Source organism: Musca autumnalis, unplaced genomic scaffold (assembly GCF_047663935.1).
Source record: "Musca autumnalis isolate F117 unplaced genomic scaffold, ASM4766393v1 scaffold_2, whole genome shotgun sequence".
In the NCBI taxonomy this organism is placed as follows: Eukaryota; Metazoa; Arthropoda; class Insecta; order Diptera; family Muscidae; genus Musca; species Musca autumnalis.
The window spans coordinates 21,630,126-21,652,381 of NW_027411755.1; the positions used below are offsets into that span (position 1 = coordinate 21,630,126).

A 22,256-nucleotide genomic window follows, 5' to 3' on the forward strand; every position below is an offset into this window, starting at 1 on the left:
GGATTTTTTAAAAATTAATTTTTCAATAATCGTGGATTTTTTAAAAATTAATTTTTCAATAATCGTGGATTTTTTAAAAATTAATTTTTCAATAATCGTGGATTTTTTAAAAATTAATTTTTCAATAATCGTGGATTTTTTAAAAATTAATTTTTCAATAATCGTGGATTTTTTAAAAATTAATTTTTCAATAATCGTGGATTTTTTAAAAATTAATTTTTCAATAATCGTGGATTTTTTAAAAATTAATTTTTCAATAATCGTGGATTTTTTAAAAATTAATTTTTCAATAATCGTGGATTTTTAAAAATTAATTTTTCAATAATCGTGGATTTTTTAAAAATTAATTTTTCAATAATCGTGGATTTTTTAAAAATTAATTTTTCAATAATCGTGGATTTTTTAAAAATTAATTTTTCAATAATCGTGGATTTTTTAAAAATTAATTTTTCAATAATCGTGGATTTTTTAAAAATTAATTTTTCAATAATCGTGGATTTTTTAAAAATTAATTTTTCAATAATCGTGGATTTTTTTAAAAATTAATTTTTCAATAATCGTGGATTTTTTAAAAATTAATTTTTCAATAATCGTGGATTTTTTAAAAATTAATTTTTCAATAATCGTGGATTTTTTAAAAATTAATTTTTCAATAATCGTGGATTTTTTAAAAATTAATTTTTCAATAATCGTGGATTTTTAAAAATTAATTTTTCAATAATCGTGGATTTTTTAAAAATTTTTTCAATAATCGTGATGTTTTAAAAATTAATTTTTCAATAATCGTGGATTTTTTAAAAATTAATTTTCAATAATCGTGGATTTTTTAAAAATAATTTTCAATAATCGTGGATTTTTTAAAAATTAATTTTTCAATAATCGTGGATTTTTTAAAAATTAATTTTTCAATAATCGTGGATTTTTTAAAAATTAATTTTTCAATAATCGTGGATTTTTTAAAAATTAATTTTTTCAATAATCGTGGATTTTTTAAAAATTAATTTTTCAATAATCGTGGATTTTTTAAAAATTAATTTTTCAATAATCGTGGATTTTTTAAAAATTAATTTTTCAATAATCGTGGATTTTTTAAAAATTAATTTTTCAATAATCGTGGATTTTTTAAAAATTAATTTTTCAATAATCGTGGATTTTTTAAAAATTAATTTTTCAATAATCGTGGATTTTTTAAAAATTAATTTTTCAATAATCGTGGATTTTTTAAAAATTAATTTTTCAATAATCGTGGATTTTTTAAAAATTAATTTTTCAATAATCGTGGATTTTTTAAAAATTAATTTTTCAATAATCGTGGATTTTTTAAAAATTAATTTTTCAATAATCGTGGATTTTTTAAAAATTAATTTTTCAATAATCGTGGATTTTTTAAAAATTAATTTTTCAATAATCGTGGATTTTTTAAAAATTAATTTTTCAATAATCGTGGATTTTTTAAAAATTAATTTTTCAATAATCGTGGATTTTTTAAAAATTAATTTTTCAATAATCGTGGATTTTTTAAAAATTAATTTTTCAATAATCGTGGATTTTTTAAAAATTAATTTTTCAATAATCGTGGATTTTTTAAAAATTAATTTTTCAATAATCGTGGATTTTTTAAAAATTAATTTTTCAATAATCGTGGATTTTTTAAAAATTAATTTTTCAATAATCGTGGATTTTTTAAAAATTAATTTTTCAATAATCGTGGATTTTTTAAAAATTAATTTTTCAATAATCGTGGATTTTTTAAAAATTAATTTTTCAATAATCGTGGATTTTTTAAAAATTAATTTTTCAATAATCGTGGATTTTTTAAAAATTAATTTTTCAATAATCGTGGATTTTTTAAAAATTAATTTTTCAATAATCGTGGATTTTTTAAAAATTAATTTTTCAATAATCGTGGATTTTTTAAAAATTAATTTTTCAATAATCTTGGATTTTTTAAAAATTAATTTTTCAATAATCGTGGATTTTTTAAAAATTAATTTTTCAATAATCGTGGATTTTTTAAAAATTAATTTTTCAATAATCGTGGATTTTTTTAAAAATTAATTTTTCAATAATCTTGGATTTTTTAAAAATTAATTTTTCAATAATCGTGGATTTTTTAAAAATTAATTTTTCAATAATCGTGGATTTTTTAAAAATTAATTTTTCAATAATCGTGGATTTTTTAAAAATTAATTTTTCAATAATCGTGGATTTTTTAAAAATTAATTTTTCAATAATCGTGGATTTTTTAAAAATTAATTTTTCAATAATCGTGGATTTTTTAAAAATTAATTTTTCAATAATCGTGGATTTTTTAAAAATTAATTTTTCAATAATCGTGGATTTTTTAAAAATTAATTTTTCAATAATCGTGGATTTTTTAAAAATTAATTTTTCAATAATCGTGGATTTTTTAAAAATTAATTTTTCAATAATCGTGGATTTTTTAAAAATTAATTTTTCAATAATCGTGGATTTTTTAAAAATTAATTTTTCAATAATCGTGGATTTTTTAAAAATTAATTTTTCAATAATCGTGGATTTTTTAAAAATTAATTTTTCAATAATCGTGGATTTTTTAAAAATTAATTTTTCAATAATCGTGGATTTTTTAAAAAATAATTTTTCAATAATCGTGGATTTTTTAAAAATTAATTTTTCAATAATCGTGGATTTTTTAAAAATTAATTTTTCAATAATCGTGGATTTTTTAAAAATTAATTTTTCAATAATCGTGGATTTTTTAAAAATTAATTTTTCAATAATCGTGGATTTTTTAAAAATTAATTTTTCAATAATCGTGGATTTTTTAAAAATTAATTTTTCAATAATCGTGGATTTTTTAAAAATTAATTTTTCAATAATCGTGGATTTTTTAAAAATTAATTTTTCAATAATCGTGGATTTTTTAAAAATTAATTTTTCAATAATCGTGGATTTTTTAAAAATTAATTTTTCAATAATCGTGGATTTTTTAAAAATTAATTTTTCAATAATCTTGGATTTTTTAAAAATTAATTTTTCAATAATCGTGGATTTTTTAAAAATTAATTTTTCAATAATCGTGGATTTTTTAAAAATTAATTTTTCAATAATCGTGGATTTTTTAAAAATTAATTTTTCAATAATCGTGGATTTTTTAAAAATTAATTTTTCAATAATCGTGGCTTTTTAAAAAATTAATTTTTCAATAATCGTGGCTTTTTAAAAATTAATTTTTCAATAATCGTGGCTTTTTAAAAATTTATTTTTCAATAATCGTGGCTTTTTAAAAATTTATTTTTCAATAATCGTGGATTTTTAAAAAATATTTTTTCAATAATCGTGGATTATTTAAAAATTAATTTTTCAATAATCGTGGATTTTTAGAAAATATTTTTTCAATAATCGTGGATTATTTAAAAATTAATTTTTCAATAATCGTGGATTTTTAAAAAATATTTTTTCAATAATCGTGGATTATTTAAAAAATATTTTTTCAATAATCGTGGATTATTTAAAAATTAATTTTTCAATAATCGTGGATTTTTAAAAAATATTTTTTCAATAATCGTGGATAATTTAAAAATTAATTTTTCAATAATCGTGGATTTTTAAAAAATATTTTTTCAATAACCGTGGATTTTTAAAAAATATTTTTTCAATAATCGTGGATTATTTAAAAATTAATTTTTCAATAATCGTGGATTTTTAAAAAATATTTTTTCAATAATCGTGGATTATTTAAAAATTAATTTTTCAATAATTGTGAATTTTTAAAAAATATTTTTTCAATAATCGTGGATTTTTAAAAAATATTTTTTCAATAATCGTGGATTTTTAAAAATTAATTTTTCAATAATCGTGGATTTTTTAAAAATTAATTTTTCAATAATCGTGGATTTTTTAAAAATTATTTTTTCAATAATCGTGGATTTTTTAAAAATTATTTTTTCAATAATCGTGGATTTTTTAAAAATTATTTTTTCAATAATCGTGGATTTTTTAAAAATTATTTTTTCAATAATCGTGGATTTTTTAAAAATTATTTTTTCAATAATCGTGGATTTTTTAAAAATAATTTTTTCAATAATCGTGGATTTTTTAAAAATTATTTTTTCAATAATCGTGGATTTTTTAAAAATTATTTTTTCAATAATCGTGGATTTTTTAAAAATTATTTTTTCAATAATCGTGGATTTTTTAAAAATTATTTTTTCAATAATCGTGGATTTAAAAAAAAATATTTTATAATCGCGGATTAAAAAAAAAATATTTTCTAATCGTGGATTATTTAAAAATTAATTTTACAATAATCGTGGATTATTTAAAAATTAATTTTTCAATAATCGTGGATTTTTTAAAAATTAATTTTTCAATAATCGTGGATTTTTTAAAAATTCATTTTTCAATAATCGTGGATTTTTTAAAAATTCATTTTTCAATAATCGTGGATTTTTTAAAAATTAATTTTTCAATAATCGTGGATTTTTTAAAAATTAATTTTTCAATAATCGTGGATTTTTTAAAAATTCATTTTTCAATAATCGTGGATTTTTTAAAAATTAATTTTTCAATAATCGTGGATTTTTTAAAAATTAATTTTTCAATAATCGTGGATTTTTTAAAAATTAATTTTTCAATAATCGTGGATTTTTTAAAAACTAATTTTTCGATAATCGTGGATTTTTTAAAAATTAATTTTTCAATAATCGTGGATTTTTTAAAAATTAATTTTTCAATAATCGTGGATTTTTTAAAAATTAATTTTTCAATAATCGTGGATTTTTTAAAAATTAATTTTTCAATAATCGTGGATTTTTTAAAAATTAATTTTTCAATAATCGTGGATTTTTTAAAAATTAATTTTTCAATAATCGTGGATTTTTTAAAAATTAATTTTTCAATAATCGTGGATTTTTTAAAAATTAATTTTTCAATAATCGTGGATTTTTTAAAAATTAATTTTTCAATAATCGTGGATTTTTTAAAAATTAATTTTTCAATAATCGTGGATTTTTTAAAAATTAATTTTTCAATAATCGTGGATTTTTTAAAAATTAATTTTTCAATAATCGTGGATTTTTTAAAAATTAATTTTTCAATAATCGTGGATTTTTTAAAAATTAATTTTTCAATAATCGTGGATTTTTTAAAAATTAATTTTTCAATAATCGTGGATTTTTTAAAAATTAATTTTTCAATAATCGTGGATTTTTTAAAAATTAATTTTTCAATAATCGTGGATTTTTTAAAAATTAATTTTTCAATAATCGTGGATTTTTTAAAAATTAATTTTTCAATAATCGTGGATTTTTTAAAAATTAATTTTTCAATAATCGTGGATTTTTTAAAAATTAATTTTTCAATAATCGTGGATTTTTTAAAAATTAATTTTTCAATAATCCTGGATTTTTTAAAAATTAATTTTTCAATAATCCTGGATTTTTTAAAAATTAATTTTTCAATAATCCTGGATTTTGATTTTTGATTTTTTAAAAATTAATTTTTCAATAATCGTGGATTTTTTTAAAATTTATTTTTCAATAATCGTGGATTTTTTTAAAAACTAATTTTTCAATAATCGTGGATTTTTTAAAAACTAATTTTTCAATAATCGTGGATTTTTTAAAAATTAATTTTTCAATAATCGTGGATTTTTTAAAAATTAATTTTTCAATAATCGTGGATTTTTTAAAAATTAATTTTTCAATAATCGTGGATTTTTTAAAAATTAATTTTTCAATAATCGTGGATTTTTTAAAAATTAATTTTTCAATAATCGTGGATTTTTTAAAAATTAATTTTTCAATAATCGTGGATTTTTTAAAAATTAATTTTTCAATAATCGTGGATTTTTTAAAAATTAATTTTTCAATAATCGTGGATTTTTTAAAAATTAATTTTTCAATAATCGTGGATTTTTTAAAAATTAATTTTTCAATAATCGTGGATTTTTTAAAAATTAATTTTTCAATAATCGTGGATTTTTTAAAAATTAATTTTTCAATAATCGTGGATTTTTTAAAAATTAATTTTTCAATAATCGTGGATTTTTTAAAAATTAATTTTTCAATAATCGTGGATTTTTTAAAAATTAATTTTTCAATAATCGTGGATTTTTTAAAAATTAATTTTTCAATAATCGTGGATTTTTTAAAAATTAATTTATCAATAATCGTGGATTTTTTAAAAATTAATTTTTCAATAATCGTGGATTTTTTAAAAATTAATTTTTCAATAATCGTGGATTTTTTAAAAATTAATTTTTCAATAATCGTGGATTTTTTAAAAATTAATTTTTCAATAATCGTGGATTTTTTAAAAATTAATTTTTCAATAATCGTGGATTTTTTAAAAATTAATTTTTCAATAATCGTGGATTTTTTAAAAATTAATTTTTCAATAATCGTGGATTTTTTAAAAATTAATTTTTCAATAATCGTGGATTTTTTAAAAATTAATTTTTCAATAATCGTGGATTTTTTAAAAATTAATTTTTCAATAATCGTGGATTTTTTAAAAATTAATTTTTCAATAATCGTGGATTTTTTAAAAATTAATTTTTCAATAATCTTGGATTTTTTAAAAATTAATTTTTCAATAATCTTGGATTTTTTAAAAATTAATTTTTCAATAATCGCGGATTTTTTAAAAATTAATTTTTCAATAATCGTGGATTGTTTAAAAATTAATTTTTCATTAATCGTGGATTTTTTAAAAATTAATTTTTCAATAATCGTGGATTTTTTAAAAATTAATTTTTCAATAATCGTGGCTTTTTAAAAATTAATTTTTCAATAATCGTGGCTTTTTAAAAATTAATTTTTCAATAATCGTGGCTTTTTAAAAATTTATTTTTCAATAATCGTGGATTTTTAAAAAATATTTTTTCAATAATCGTGGATTATTTAAAAATTAATTTTTCAATAATCGTGGATTTTTAGAAAATATTTTTTCAATAATCGTGGATTATTTAAAAATTAATTTTTCAATAATCGTGGATTTTTAAAAAATATTTTTTCAATAATCGTGGATTATTTAAAAAATATTTTTTCAATAATCGTGGATTATTTAAAAATTAATTTTTCAATAATCGTGGATTTTTAAAAAATATTTTTTCAATAATCGTGGATAATTTAAAAACTAATTTTTCAATAATCGTGGATTTTTAAAAAATATTTTTTCAATAACCGTGGATTTTTAAAAAATATTTTTTCAATAATCGTGGATTATTTAAAAATTAATTTTTCAATAATCGTGGATTTTTAAAAAATATTTTTTCAATAATCGTGGATTATTTAAAAATTAATTTTTCAATAATTGTGAATTTTTAAAAAATATTTTTTCAATAATCGTGGATTTTTAAAAAATATTTTTTCAATAATCGTGGATTTTTAAAAATTAATTTTTCAATAATCGTGGATTTTTTAAAAATTAATTTTTCAATAATCGTGGATTTTTTAAAAATTATTTTTTCAATAATCGTGGATTTTTTAAAAATTATTTTTTCAATAATCGTGGATTTTTTAAAAATTATTTTTTCAATAATCGTGGATTTTTTAAAAATTATTTTTTCAATAATCGTGGATTTTTTAAAAATTATTTTTTCAATAATCGTGGATTTTTTAAAAATTATTTTTTCAATAATCGTGGATTTTTTAAAAATAATTTTTTCAATAATCGTGGATTTTTTAAAAATTATTTTTTCAATAATCGTGGATTTTTTAAAAATTATTTTTTCAATAATCGTGGATTTTTTAAAAATTATTTTTTCAATAATCGTGGATTTAAAAAAAATATTTTATAATCGCGGATTAAAAAAAAAAATATTTTCTAATCGTGGATTATTTAAAAATTAATTTTACAATAATCGTGGATTATTTAAAAATTAATTTTTCAATAATCGTGGATTTTTTAAAAATTAATTTTTCAATAATCGTGGATTTTTTAAAAATTCATTTTTCAATAATCGTGGATTTTTTAAAAATTAATTTTTCAATAATCGTGGATTTTTTAAAAATTCATTTTTCAATAATCGTGGATTTTTTAAAAATTAATTTTTCAATAATCGTGGATTTTTTAAAAATTAATTTTTCAATAATCGTGGATTTTTTAAAAATTAATTTTTCAATAATCGTGGATTTTTTAAAAATTAATTTTTCAATAATCGTGGATTTTTTAAAAACTAATTTTTCGATAATCGTGGATTTTTTAAAAATTAATTTTTCAATAATCGTGGATTTTTTAAAAATTAATTTTTCAATAATCGTGGATTTTTTAAAAATTAATTTTTCAATAATCGTGGATTTTTTAAAAATTAATTTTTCAATAATCGTGGATTTTTTAAAAATTAATTTTTCAATAATCGTGGATTTTTTAAAAATTAATTTTTCAATAATCGTGGATTTTTTAAAAATTAATTTTTCAATAATCGTGGATTTTTTAAAAATTAATTTTTCAATAATCGTGGATTTTTTAAAAATTAATTTTTCAATAATCGTGGATTTTTTAAAAATTAATTTTTCAATAATCGTGGATTTTTTAAAAATTAATTTTTCAATAATCGTGGATTTTTTAAAAATTAATTTTTCAATAATCGTGGATTTTTTAAAAATTAATTTTTCAATAATCGTGGATTTTTTAAAAATTAATTTTTCAATAATCGTGGATTTTTTAAAAATTAATTTTTCAATAATCGTGGATTTTTTAAAAATTAATTTTTCAATAATCGTGGATTTTTTAAAAATTAATTTTTCAATAATCGTGGATTTTTTAAAAATTAATTTTTCAATAATCGTGGATTTTTTAAAAATTAATTTTTCAATAATCGTGGATTTTTTAAAAATTAATTTTTCAATAATCGTGGATTTTTTAAAAATTAATTTTTCAATAATCGTGGATTTTTTAAAAATTAATTTTTCAATAATCGTGGATTTTTTAAAAATTAATTTTTCAATAATCCTGGATTTTTTAAAAATTAATTTTTCAATAATCCTGGATTTTTTAAAAATTAATTTTTCAATAATCCTGGATTTTGATTTTTGATTTTTTAAAAATTAATTTTTCAATAATCGTGGATTTTTTTAAAATTTATTTTTCAATAATCGTGGATTTTTTTAAAAACTAATTTTTCAATAATCGTGGATTTTTTAAAAATTAATTTTTCAATAATCGTGAATTTCTTAAAAATTAATTTTTCTATAATCGTGGATTTTTTAAAAATTAATTTTTCAATAATCGCGGATTTTTTAAAAATTAATTTTTCAATAATCCTGGATTTTTTAAAAATTAATTTTTCAATAATCCTGGATTTTTTAAAAATTAATTTTTCAATAATCCTGGATTTTTTAAAAATTAATTTGTCAATAATCCTGGATTTTTTAAAAATTAATTTGTCAATAATCCTAGATTTTTTAAAAATTAATTTGTCAATAATCCTGGATTTTTTTAAAATTAATTTTTCACTAATCGTGGATTTTTTAAAAATTAATTTTTCACTAATCGTGGATTTTTTAAAAATTAATTTTTCACTAATCGTGGATTTTTTAAAAATTAATTTTTCTATAATCGTGGATTTTTTAAAAATTAATTTTTCAATAATCGTGGATTTTTTTAAAATTAATTTTTCAATAGTCGTGGATTTTTTAAAAACTAATTTCTCAATGTTTGTGGATGTTTTAAAAATTCATTTTTCAATATTTGGGGATTTTTTAAAAATTATTTTTTCAATAATCGTGGATTTTTTAAAAATTATTTTTTCAATAATCGTGGATTTTTTAAAAATTATTTTTTCAATAATCGTGGATTTTTTAAAAATTAATTTTTCAATAATCGTGGATTTTTTAAAAATTAATTTTTCAATAATCGTGGATTTTTTAAAAATTAATTTTTCAATAATCGTGGATTTTTTAAAAATTAATTTTTCAATAATCGTGGATTTTTTAAAAATTAATTTTTCAATAATCGTGGATTTTTTAAAAATTAATTTTTCAATAATCGTGGATTTTTTAAAAATTAATTTTTCAATAATCGTGGATTTTTTAAAAATTAATTTTTCAATAATCGTGGATTTTTTAAAAATTAATTTTTCAATAATCGTGGATTTTTTTTAAAGTTAATTTTTCAATAATCGTGGATTTTTTAAAAATTAATTTTTCAATAATCGTGGATTTTTTAAAAATTAATTTTTCAATAATCGTGGATTTTTTAAAAATTAATTTTTCAATAATCGTGGATTTTTTAAAAATTAATTTTTCAATAATCGTGGATTTTTTAAAAATTAATTTTTCAATAATCCTGGATTTTTTAAAAATTAATTTTTCAATAATCGTGGATTTTTTAAAAATTAATTTTTCAATAATCGTGGATTTTTTAAAAATTAATTTTTCAATAATCGTGGATTTTTTAAAAATTAATTTTTCAATAATCGTGGATTTTTTAAAAATTAATTTTTCAATAATCGTGGATTTTTTAAAAATTAATTTTTCAATAATCGTGGATTTTTTAAAAATTAATTTTTCAATAATCGTGGATTTTTTAAAAATTAATTTTTCAATAATCGTGGATTTTTTAAAAATTAATTTTTCAATAATCGTGGATTTTTTAAAAATTAATTTTTCAATAATCGTGGATTTTTTAAAAATTAATTTTTCAATAATCGTGGATTTTTTAAAAATTAATTTTTCAATAATCGTGGATTTTTTAAAAATTAATTTTTCAATAATCGTGGATTTTTTAAAAATTAATTTTTCAATAATCGTGGATTTTTTAAAAATTAATTTTTCAATAATCGTGGATTTTTTAAAAATTAATTTTTCAATAATCGTGGATTTTTTAAAAATTAATTTTTCAATAATCGTGGATTTTTTAAAAATTAATTTTTCAATAATCGTGGATTTTTTAAAAATTAATTTTTCAATAATCGTGGATTTTTTAAAAATTAATTTTTCAATAATCGTGGATTTTTTAAAAATTAATTTTTCAATAATCGTGGATTTTTTAAAAATTAATTTTTCAAAATTCGGGGATTTTTTAAAAATTAATTTTTCAATAATCGTGAATTTTTTAAAAATTAATTTTTCAATAATAGTTGATTTTTTAAAAATTAATTTTTCAATAATAGATGATTTTTTTTAATATATTTTTCAAAAATCTTGCATCTTTTAAAGACTATTTTTTCAATAACTGAGGATCTTTTATTTTTTTTTTTCAAAAATAGAGGATCTTTTATTTTTTTTCAAAAATAGAGGATTTTTTATTTTTTAGAAATTGTGGATTTTTTATTTTTTAGAAATTGTGGATTTTTTATATTTTTTTAGAAATTGTGGATTTTTTGAAACATATTTTTTAGTAATCATGGATTTTTTGAAAAATATTTTTTCAATAATGACTTAAGTACCTTTTCTTCTTCGTTCTATTTTCTTCTTCCTTTCGCCTAAATTATTTGAAATAAACATACCTTCGGCGCCGCCAAAAATCTTGTAGCAAATAATTCAGTTAATATAAATTTCCCAATAAAATAAACTTAAGTGTCAGCGTTAAACAGAAATCTTTATGACATCATTATCATCTACGCGCCCACAGCTCAGCAGACTTGATGAAAATCTAAGAATTTGCGATATTTTGCTAACAGTCAATCGTAAACGTAAAATCTTAATAGACTTTAGTTTATGCGTTTGCGTTTTTATATTAATGAATCAATGACTAATTTAAAGGCAATAACTTTTGCAAAAACCGAGTGCCTAAAAATATACTTTATTTTGTTATCTTAATGAGTTCCTACAAATAGACAATATTCTATAAACACCTAATAAAAGAAAAGAAATGGCGTAAACAGTAAAACAGAGTCAATAACATCGAGACAGGCGAACGGGGAATAAATGGAAAATGAAATATAAAAAATCTTAGCTGTTATATTTTGAGAGAGCCTAATTTTTATGATTTGTAATTTGGCAGGGTGAAAAAGCAATACAAATAATTAATATTGTTTTACCAAGAATAAACGGAAAACAAATTTATAACACAAAAATATTCTTAGATAATTTAATACATTAAAGCTTTATTTATTAATACTTGGAAAATATTTGGGTTCATTGCTCCCACATTTAATTTGGTTTTGACAAATTTCATTAAGTTCATTGACTCTCTCTCCAGTTGATTATGTCCACATGCTTATGACTTAAATAAACATTCGCGAGTCATTTTTTTGTGATGTTATATTTCTAAAGACCTAAACAAGTTCATTAAACCAATTTGAGAGCACAAAAAATGCTACTAAAATAAACATTCATAATAAAGATTTTTGGCAATTCTAGAGAATTTTAATAATACTTCTAGATTATGAGTTTAATAAGTAATTTTAGGAGCATATGTTTCTTAGAAAAATGTTGCCCACGTTTTAATGACAACATTATGAAGAAAAACATTAGTCTTCGACGGATAATTCGCGGTGTTATCCGAATTTTCACATTGTGGAATAGGGTATAAAAATGCACTGATATTTGCAACTGAAATTTTACATATTTCAGAGGAAATTTAAGACTAAGAAATATATTTACGTTGAAATCATAGTTTATTCCAATTTGGAATGAGTATGGGGTGACGTAGGGGATGGAAGATACCAAGGAACGGCAAAGCCCAGGATTTATCTTGGTCCCTCTTTCATCTCAAGTGGACACTGACCTCCCCGTGGTGTCACCTGGGGAACTGCCTTTAACACCCGTTAAAGGTGGTGAGCTAAAATGAGCCGCGCGTTCGCCCATAAGAACGTTAAAAACTTGGGTTTGGGCGTCGGGTAATTAACCCTCCCTAGAAAAAACAGCCTACTATGAAAAAACGAAAGAAAAGAAAAACAAACCCTTCTAAAGTTGACGAACCCCCAGCGTTTTTGATTGGAAATCGTCAAATCGTCAACAAAACTTGAAAAATCGTCAACATGGCCCAAAACTCGGTTTGGTTACGGTTCAAAGCGATTTTTCGCTGATATTTCTGTCACGGAGATTGGCAACATAAGACAGCTTTCAGAAGATGATAGTTTTCCAATGGTTATCGAGTTTGCAGTAATTCAGCATGGTAAAGCTGAGGACACATTGTCATTTTGAATGACAGCTTAGCGCAAATGTCGCTTGCTTGACTGTGTGACCGTCCATTTTTGACGGTACACGTACATTTTGGTTGTTGTGCTGTCGGAAATCGATAAAGATTGTCATTCGAAACTGGCTGACCGCTTAATGAGCACATTAGTAGAAAGTTAAAGGAGCTGGACTCATAATTTTTTTTTTTTACAAAAAATAGATATAATTAATATTTTACATAGAAAACTTTTCAAGGAAGATTTCCATCCATTAACAAAACTAAACGAAAATTTTCAAATGATGTAATTTGAATATGGGGCAGAAACTATGAAAAATACATGTATTCCAGACATGAGCCGACATGTGCCTAAATATAGCCAATTCGTATGAAAATTGCTATAAAACATTAAAAAAGCTCATAAAACCGAGTTTGAAACATTGTTTTCCTTAAAGTCGTTCGTGAAATTTCGGTTAAAATATAGTTTTCGTGTCTTTTTTCGTGAAATTCTGGCTTACGTGAAAAATGGTCATTTTGGACCATTAAATCGTCAAATCGTCATTTTTCAATTTTGGGCCAAAAAATCGTCAAAATGACGATAAATCGTCAAATTCGGCAACATTGCGAACCCCGCAAACGTTTTAAGGACCATGATCTGCGAATCTGCACCTGGAATCTTCGCACTCTTTATAGAGAAGGTGCAGTCTTCGCATTGGCAAACGTACTTAAAAAGTACAAGGTCGATATTACTGCCATACAGGAAATACGATGGACTGGAAAAGGCGTCACAACAACACCTAAAGGTGACGCACTGTATTATAGCTGCCATGACATAAAGCATGAGTTTGGTTGCGGATTCGTAGTTAGTCGGAGACTAAAACATTTGGTATCCAGCTTCACCCCAGTGAATGAAAGACTTGCTGCAATTCGAATAATAGCTAAATTCTTCAACATCAGCTTTATTTGCGCTCATGCTCCCACTGAAGAAAAGGACGAACAGACCAAAGACATATTTTACGAGCGCTTAGAAGAAACATATGACCGTTGTCCTGCCCATGACATTAAAATTGTTCTAGGCGATTTTAATGCCAAAATTGTAAAAGAGAATATCTTTGGCCCAACAGTCGGGAAAATCACTCCACAGTGCAACATCTGACAATGGTATGAGGCTGATGGACTTTGCAGCTGCAAAAAACATGGTAGTTAGCAGTACCAGATTTAATCATCTCGATATTCATAAGGGCACCTGGCTGTCTCCAGATCAGAAAACAAGAAATCAAATTGACCATGTTGTGATAGATGGAATACATTCATCGAGCGTGTTGGATGTACGATCGTTCCGAGGCGCAAACATTGATTCGGACCACTACCTTGTTGCAGCAAAGGTACGTACCCGTATAAACGTTGCAAATAAAGCACGAACAGACACAACGCGGAAGTTGGACATCGATAGGCTGCAAACACAACAGATAGCCACAGCATATTCCACTCAACTAGCCCAATTGCTTAACGCGAGCACTCCTTGTCCCGATAACATAACAACACAATGGCAAAATATTGCCCACTCGATGCAAACAGCCGCGAAATCTATACTTGGATTCCAGAGACCTCCACAAAGGAATTCATGGTATGACCAGGAGTGTCGTGCTGCTACCGAAGAGAAAAATGCGGCATATAGAGCTACTTTACAATCAGTAGCAACGCGTAGCGCACGAGAGAGATATCGGGAGAAAAGGAGAGAAGAGAAACGTCTTTTTCCGCAAGAAAAAGAGAGAAATGAAAAAGCGGGAGTGTGAAAAAATCGAGATGTACAGGAGCCAGAATGAAGTCCGAAAATTCTACCAAAGATTGAAACATCAAACAGATGGCTTTGGTACAGGCGCATCATCCTGTAGAGACCAGCAAGGTAATCTGGTAACCGATACAGATATCGTGCTCAGGATATGGAAGGAACATTTCTCCAATCTGCTGGTATCCAATAGTAGCGAAGACTATGATACCACAAATCCAATCCCAGAAGATGGTATAGAATGTATACCGCCCGGCCAAGATGAGGTAAAAACAGCAATCAACCGGCTGAAGAATAGTAAAGCAGCAGGAGCCGATGGCTTACCAGCCGAGCTGTTTAAAACCGGAGGCGACGCGCTGATAAGGTGTATGCATCAGCTAGTTAGCACCATCTGGCAGGAAGAACGCGTACCCGACAATTGGAACCTGAGCATCCTATGTCCCGTCCACAAGAAAGGAGATAAGACTGTATGCTCCAACTATAGTGTCATAAGTCTTATCCCTATTGCCTATAAAATAGTGTCAGGGATATTGTGCGAACGACTAAAGCCAATGGTCAACGAAATAATTGGACCATACCAATGTGGCTTTAGACCTGGCAAGTCCACCATTGACCAGATATTTACCCTGCGGCAAATCCTGGAGAAGACCCAAGAGATGCATATCGACACATATCACCTTTTTGTCGATTATAAAGCAGCATTCGACAGTCCCCTCCGATCAAAGGTATTCCATGCAATGTCTGAATTTGGTATCCCCGCAAAGCTTATCCGGCTTTGTAAGATGACTTCAACTGATACTAGGTCCTCAGTTAAAATTGGAAAGAACTTCTCCGAAGAATTTTGTACCAAAAGAGGTTTCTGACAAGGAGACAGCCTTTCATGTGACCTATTCAACATTTTGCTGGAAAAGGTAACACGAGATGCAAATGTCAAAAGAAATGGCACAATTTACACCAATAGCCACATGTTACTTGCTTATGCTGATGACATAGACATCATGGGACGATCAGTAAAAGAAGTAACCGATACCTTTATGAAAGTCGAAGGAGAATCTGCTAAAGTGGGTCTGGCGGTAAACGACGGGAAGACTAAGTTGATGGTGTCGACGCGCAATGCGTCCATAGAGATCGGGCCAACTGTTGACGTTGGTTCCTATAATTTTGAGGTAGTAAAAGATCTTGTCTACCTCGGCACCTCCGTAAACACAACAAACGACATCAGTTGTGAAATAAGAAGAAGAATTGTATTGGCCAACAGATGCTACTATGGTTTAAGTAAGCAGTTTAAAAACAAAGCCACATATCGTCAAACAAAAATAACACTATACAAAACGCTTACTACCCGTGCTAATGTATAGCTCCGAAGCATGGGTACTTGCGCAAGCAGATATGGCAGTGCTTTGTGTGTTTGAGAGAGAGAGAAATATTCTTCGAAAGATTTATGGACCAATCTGCGTTGACGGTGAATATCGTCGTCACATGAACCACGAGCTGTATCTGCTATACAACGACATCAATATAGTTAAACGTATCGACATGCAACGATTGCGTTGGCTAGGCCATATCGTAAGAATGAGCGATGATGAACCCGCTAAAAAGGCGTATAAATACGGACCGCTTGGCGGTGCACGCAGAATTGGCAGGCCAAAGAATAGATGGCGCAAAAAAGTGGATGATGAAATGAAAATGCGCGGTATTCCAGAGTGCGAAGCAACAAATAGAGAGAAATGGAGATCTTTTTTTAGTTCGGCCTATGGAACAAATGTTCTGTTATGGGCCAGCTAAGTAAGTAAGTAAGGCATTGTACCCATGATGCTGCCAGATATAGAAACTGACCTTTCTAAATCGACTTGAAATTGCTACAAACTATCCACGATTCTAGCTTAAGAGGTCCGTAATAGGCTGTAAAAAGATTTCGCTAATCCCTGTAGAATTTCAAGATTCTGATTTTCAGCACAGAGTTTTTTATCTTTACTTCCACTCGCTTACAATTATGCATTACATAATTGTCCTAATGGTCCTATTCATAAAAAAAAATTAAGCTTCTTTCCAATGGAAAAAAAATCAGGAAATTCTTTGATCAATTTCAAAATAAGCAGTCATATGAACAAATTGCATCGAGTCGTCATAACTATAAATCCATAACTTTTCGCTTTAAGTATAAACGCTTATTATTTTCCGAAACCCCTTTAACTGTGCTTCACACGTCATATTCATAATCAAACTCCCTAAAAATCAATTTCATTAAAATCTCAAAGCTAAATTAAGTGTACTAATTGGTTAACTTCCGAACTCCCAAACAACAATCACTAACTACTAAATCATTTATATATCGTGTTATAACGAATTTATGAAACAAATCAAAATTGAAAAGAATCAAGTATGTGCTTGCTTGTCACACTTAATAAACCACAAAACAAAATAAAATCGTTAACACAACAAATAAATCTTTAAAATAACCCAAAAAACAGCAGAAACCTCCCAATAAATAAAGAGAACAACAAATCAAGCATTACCAATCTAATAACAACATTAGAATGGTACTTGAAACCCACATACACAAACACCCACACACATACAAGACTAGAAGAATTGTTGCCGAAATTGATTTAATGGCATGCCCTCAGACAAGAGGCAGCAAACACTCGAACTAAGCCGGCAAGAAGAAATAACAACAATAACTGAGACGAACACAAACACAAAAAGAAGAAATCAAATAAAAATACCACATATTTATTTACTGAAGAAAAACAACAACAAAAGAAATGCGAAAAAGCTTGGGAAAATTTTGTGGTGAAAATAATTCAATCAGCAACAATTTATGCGCGAAATGAAAAATGACTTCCTAAACGATAACAATAACCTAGAAAGTAAAACATAATGATAGAGACTAGGAAAGTACAAGAACCCAACAAGAGAGAGAGAGCAGGGAAATCGAAGAAAATGTTATAAATTGTGATTCTTAACACTGACTCATGGAACCCAAATCTTGCACGAGTTAAATGAAGGGGGAAGAATTTGCCCCAAAGCACCTTGAGAAGCCTAATAAACACGATTTGCAAAATCCTCTAACTACGTTTCTCCTAACTACGTCTCTGGATTAAAACCATTAATGCGAATACCCTACCCTCATAAACACCAGCAATTTACTCTTAATATCTCACTTCGTTTATGCCCCAATTGCTATGCATCCCTATGTTTTGAAGAATTATGGGGAAAATAATATCTGGAGGGAAAAGGGGGAAACCCAAATCGAAATAAACATTAAATCATAAAAATTGAACTCATTTGTAACATAAAAAACACATTAACACATTACGCATGATTTTCCCTTTTTTGGTTGTGCCGCGTTCCTTAGTTTTGTTATCGAAATTCTACGTTACATGAAGGGAGGGGTACGATAAGGCAGCGTGGTTTGTAAATGTGTAGAAATCACAATTGAACATTACAATACCATTTATATTGAATACAAAATGTGTCTGGCAATACAATCATGGCAAGGAATAAAACTTGAAAAACTTTGTATACGGCAAATTAAGGAAATAGAACATGGCAATTTTCTCCAAAGTATTGTAATGTGCACTTGAAATCAGCGATAAAGGAGAGCAATGGAACAAATCGATTAGTATTGAGGGGAAGGTATCCTGAGGAAAAAACATGGAAAGGCATTCTTAAAAAATGCACTATTATTGGCTTTAATTAAGAAAGGGTCTTAAAAGGCTCCCCTAGCTTACGAAAGAAGCAGCCTTTCCTTACAAACTGGTCTTAAGAAGCAGCCTTTCCTTACAAACTGGTCTTAAGAAGCAGCCTTTCCTTACAAACTGGTCTTAAGAAGCAGCCTTTCCTTACAAACTGGTCTTAAGAAGCAGCCTTTCCTTACAAACTGGTCTTAAGAAGCAGCCTTTCCTTACAAACTGGTCTTAAGAAGCACCCTTTCCTTACAAAATGGTCTTAAGAAGCACCCTTTCCTTACCAAATGGTCTTAAGAAGCACCCTTTCCTTACAAACTGGTCTTAAGAAGCACCCTTTCCTTACGAAAGGGTGTTAGGAAGCACCCTTTCCTTACAAACTGGTCTTAAGAAGCACCCTTTCCTCACGAAAGGGTCTTAAGAAGCACCCTTTCCTCACGAAAGGGTCTTAAGAAGCACCCTTTCCTCACGAAAGGGTCTTAAGAAGCACCCTTTCCTCACGAAAGGGTCTTAAGAAGCACACTTTCCTCACGAAAGGGTCTTAACAAGCACCCTTTCCTCACGAAAGGGTCTTAACAAGCACCCTTTCCTTACGAAAGGGTGTTAGGAAGCACCCTTTCCTTACGAAAGGGTGTTAGGAAGCACCCTTTCCTTACGAAAGGGTGTTAGGAAGCACCCTTTCCTTACAAACTGGTCTTAAGAAGCACCCTTTCCTCACGAAAGGGTCTTAACAAGCACCCTTTCCTTACGAAAGGGTCTTAACAAGCACCCTTTCCTTACGAAAGGGTCTTAAGAAGCACCCTTTCCTTACGAAAGGGTCTTAAGAAGCACCCTTTCCATACGAAAGGGTCTTAAGAAGCACCCTTTCCTTACGAAAGGGTCTTAAGAAGCACCCTTTCCTTACGAAAGGGTCTTAAGAAGCACCCTTTCCTTACGAAAGGGTCTTAAGAAGCACCCTTTCCTTACGAAAGGGTCTTAAGAAGCACCCTTTCCTTACGAAAGGGTCTTAAGAAGCACCCTTTCCTTACGAAAGGGTCTTAAGAAGCACCCTTTCCTTACGAAAGGGTCTTAAGAAGCACCCGTTCCTTACGAAAGGGTCTTAAGAAGCACCCTTTCCTTACGAAAGGGTCTTAAGAAGCACCCTTTCCTTACAAAAGGGTCTTAAGAAGCACACTTTCCTTACGAAAGAGTCTTAAGAATCACCCTTTCCTTACGAAAGAGTCTTAAGAATCACCCTTTCCTTACGAAAGAGTCTTAAGAAGCACCCTTTCCTTACGAAAGGGTCTTAAGGAGCACCCTTTCCTTACGAAAGGGTCTTAAGAAGCACCCTTTCCTTACGAAAGCGTCTTAAACGGCACCCTTCCCTTACGAAAGGGTCTTAAGAAGCACCCTTTCCTTACGAAAGGGTCTTAAGAAGCACCCTTTTCTTACGAAAGGGTCTTAAGAAGCACCCTTTTCTTACGAAAGGGTCTTAAGATGCACCCTTTCCTTACGAAAGGGTCTTAAGAAGCACCCTTTCCTTACGAAAGGGTCTTAAGAAGCACCCTTTCCTTACGAAAGGGTCTTAAGAAGCGCCCTTTCCTTGCGAAAGGGTCTTAAGAAGCACCTTTTCCTTGCGAAAGGGTCTTAAGAAGCACCAATGCCTTACGAAAGGGTCTTTAGAAGCAACCTTTCCTTACAAAAGGGTCTTAAGAAGCAACCATTCCTTACAAAACGGTCTTAAGAAGCAACCTTTCCTTACGAAAGGGTCTTAAAAGCAACCTTTCCTTACGATAGGGTCGTAAGAAGCACCCTTTCCTTACGAAAATGTCTTAATAAGCTCCTGTTCTTGCGAAAGGGTCTTAAGAAGCACCCTTGCCTTGCGAAAGGGTCTTAAGAAGTACCCTTGCCTTGCGAAAGGGTCTTAAGAAGTACCCTTGCCTTGCGAAAGGGTCTTAAGAAGCACCCTTGCCTTGCGAAAGGGTCTTAAGAAGCACCCTTGCCTTGCGAAAGGGTCTTAAGAAACACCCTTGCCTTGCGAAAGGGTCTTAAGAAGCACCCTTGCCTTGCGAAGGGGTCTTAAGAAACACCCTTGCCTTGCGAAAGGGTCTTAGGAAGCACCCTTTCCTTACAAAAGTGTCTTAAGAAGCAACCTTTCCCTACGAAAGAGTTTTAAGAAACAACCTTTCCTTACGAAACGGACTTAAGAAACACCCTTTCCTTGCGAAAGGTTCTTAAGAAGTACCCTTTCCTTACGCAAGGATCTAAGAAGCACCTTTTCCTTACAAAAGGGTCTTAAGAAGCACACTTTCCTTACGAAAGGGTCTTAAGAAGCACCTTTTCCTTTCAAAAGGGACTTAAGAAGCACCCTTTCCTTACGAAAGGGTCTTAAGAAGCGCCCTTTCCTTACGAAAGGGTCTTAAGAAGCACCCCTTCCTTACGAAAGGGTCTTAAGAAGCGCCCTTTCCTTGTGAAAGGGTCTTAAGAAGCACCCTTTCCGTGCGAAAGGGTCTTAAGAAGCACCTTTTCCTTGCGAAAGGGTCTTAAGAAGCACCCTTTCCTTGCGAAAGGGTCTTAAGAAGCACCCCTGCCTTACGAAAGGGTCTTTAGAAGCAACCTTTCCTTACAAAAGGGTCTTAAGAAGCAACCATTCCTTACAAAACGGTCTTAAGAAGCACCCTTTTCTGGCGAAAGGGTCTTAAGAAGCACCCTTGCCTTGCGAAAGGGTCTTAAGAAGCACCCTTGCCTTGCGAAAGGGTCTTAAGAAGCACCCTTGCCTTGCGAAAGGGTCTTAAGAAGCACCCTTGCCTTGCGAAAGGGTCTTAAGAAGCACACTTGCCTTGCGAAAGGGTCTTACGAAGCACCCTTGCCTTGCGAAAGGGTCTTAAGAAACACCCTTGCCTTGCGAAAGGGTCTTAAGAAGCACCCTTGCCTTGCGAAGGGGTCTTACGAAGCACCCTTGCCTTGCGAAAGGGTCTTAAGAAACACCCTTGCCTTGCGAAAGGGTCTTAAGAAGCACCCTTGCCTTGCGAAGGGGTCTTAAGAAGCACCCTTTCCTTACAAAAGGGTTTTAAGAAGCACCTCTTCCTTACAAAAGGGTCTTAAGAAGCAACCTTTCCTTACAAAAGGGTCTTAAGAAGCATCCTTTCCTTTCAAAAGGGTCTTAAGAAGCACCCTTTCCTTACAAAAGGGTCTTAAGAAGCACCCTTTCCTTACAAAAGGGTCTTAAGAAGCACCCTTTCCTTACAAAAGGGTTTTAAGAAGCAACCTTTCCTTACAAAAGGGTCTTAAGAAGCTCCTTTCCTTACAAAAGGGTCTTAAGAAGCACCCTTTCCTTACAAAAGGGTCTTAAGAAGCACCCTTTCCTTACAAAAGGGTCTTAAGAAGCACCCTTTCCTTACAAAAAGGTCTTAAGAAGCACCCTTTCCTTACAAAAGGGTCTTAAGAAGCACCCTTTCCTTACAAAAGGGTCTTAAGAAGCACCCTTTCCTTACAAAAGGGTCTTAAGAAGCACCCTTTCCTTACAAAAGGGTCTTAAGAAGCACCCTTTCCTTACGAAAGGGTTTTAAAAGGTAACCTTTTCCTAACGAAATGGTCTTAAAAGGCACTCTTTCCTTACGAAATTGTCATAAAATGCACCCTTTCCTTACGAAAGGGTCTTAAATGACATCCTTTCCTTACAAAAGTGTCTTAAGAAGCAACCTTTCCCTACGAAAGTGTCTTAAGAAGCACCCTTTCCTTACAAAAGT

General features: G+C 27.4%; 1 protein-coding gene across 1 annotated transcript in view; it reads left to right on the forward strand.

Annotated features, from left to right (window-relative positions):
- Ddr (discoidin domain-containing receptor 2) overlaps window positions 1-22,256 on the forward strand; it is a 978,256-nt gene that overhangs the window by 369,353 nt on the left and 586,647 nt on the right. The window lies entirely within an intron of this gene.